Source organism: Lactuca saligna, chromosome 1, assembly GCF_052625555.1.
Source record: "Lactuca saligna cultivar CGN05327 chromosome 1, ASM5262555v1, whole genome shotgun sequence".
NCBI classification, from domain to species: domain Eukaryota; kingdom Viridiplantae; phylum Streptophyta; class Magnoliopsida; order Asterales; family Asteraceae; genus Lactuca; species Lactuca saligna.
Window position 1 is genome coordinate 100,975,499 of NC_136417.1, and position 1,806 is coordinate 100,977,304.

A 1,806-nucleotide genomic window follows, 5' to 3' on the forward strand; every position below is an offset into this window, starting at 1 on the left:
AGTATATTTATAAATGTAAGAGCATATATACTCTCGTTCCAAACACTTCTCTACTTTATTGGACATACTCATGTCAAAAAGAGTCTTTACTTGATCTTTAATCGTAAGCAACCCCATACTTGCTCAACATCATGACTTATTCACCACGTCAAAAAAGATATCATACGATCTCCTTGCCTTTCCAGTTAATGTTTAATTTCAGTTTCTAGATATTCAACCAATCAACATTTATTCGTAACTTCTTTGTTTGCTATAAAATCACCTCGAACGTACTCCTACTTTCGAAACCACTTGGAACCCCCACAAATTACGATGCCTTCTCTCCTAAAAAATACTTTTACTATCACCTTCTACTTCATACTCCTTTCATCCCTTTCAAATCCCTCTCATGGAGTTTTCTCCGAGGAGCTTTCAGAAGCCATATCAATGAAAAGAATGGAGAAAACAACCCGCCTCCATTTCTTCTTCCACGACATCCACAGTGGCAAAACCCCATCAGCAATCAAGATCGCTGGAACCTCAGATCCAGGCTTCTTTGGCGACACATATATGATGGATAATGCTCTGACAGAAGGCCAAGATGCGTCATCAAAGGTGGTCGGAAAGGCACAAGGAATGTACGCATTTGCAGCCCAGAAAGAACTGTCGTTGCTGATGGTATTGAACTACGAGTTCACCCAAGGAGACTTCAATGGGAGTAGTATCAGTGTGCTTGGCCGGAATCCGGTGATGATGGACGTCAGGGAAATGCCGATTGTCGGAGGCAGTGGGCGGTTTCGGTATGCCACTGGGTATGCTTTGGCGCATACGGTTTGGTTTGATTCCAAGACCGGGGATGCCATCGTGGAATACAATGTGTACGTAAAACATTACTAGGAAGTAGGAACTGGATTTGACTTTTGAGCATGTAGCTTTTGAAGTATTGTGCGCGCTTTTATGTTTTTCTGACATATATATGGGTGTAAAATGGGGATTTGACCTTTAACTTGTAAGGCGGATTTCGCTGGTTATCAATTTATCATAATTTTTTTTATGTTTTCTGCATGGAGATTTGAAAATTATCTTTTATTTTTGCAGGTAACCATGCATCCCTTCTCTGGTCAGATTTAATTGAATGAAATCTTGAAAAAATTAAAATAAAAAATTGAATGGAAAGGAGGGTATTTATGGATTAAGATGTTCTTTAGGGGCCATATCTGTGTTTGGAATGGATGTCTTAAGGATTAAGACGTGTTGCATGAAGGTTTTGAGAACAGCTTATGTACGCAGGGCGTAGCCAGATGCGAGCCCGTTTTCTGATATTGTGCTATACACCCAACGTAGAGTTGAGTACGCCGAGCGTACTAACCAAGGTTGACTTTTGTGGAATTTATGAAAAAATAATTGAATGAAATGTCGAAATTTTGAGCTCATCAGGGAAAGAGACTTCTCATTGATTGAAAGATCATTTTTCAAGAAGCAAACATGACATTCTTTTCATTATTATAGTAGGTTACAAAGTTTTTAACCATATACAAAGAGGAGGAGTTCCGATTCTAAGCCTTAGAATCATTAAAAACTTTTGAAAGATCTGCGTCAAAAGTACTTGAACTTCTGCTTGCTTCATAAGTGAAGGTGGCGTTAGCGAATGCCATCAGACAAACATCCTTCTTTACTTCTTTATCCAAGGATTCCTCTTCTTCAATCCATTTTTCTCCCTCACCGATTAGGACTTTGGATTCCAAATTTTGCCTCCTTAGGAAGTCACCAGTCTCTTGCACTTTGTCTCATAGGATTCTTCCTAAGTAACATCTCAAAATCTAGGCT

At 39.2% G+C, this 1,806-nt stretch overlaps 1 pseudogene; it reads left to right on the forward strand.

The window, feature by feature from the left end:
- Positions 1–252: 252 nt before the first annotated feature.
- LOC145042385 (dirigent protein 22 pseudogene) lies at positions 253–1,044 on the forward strand (annotated as a pseudogene).
- Positions 1,045–1,806: the final 762 nt, after the last annotated feature.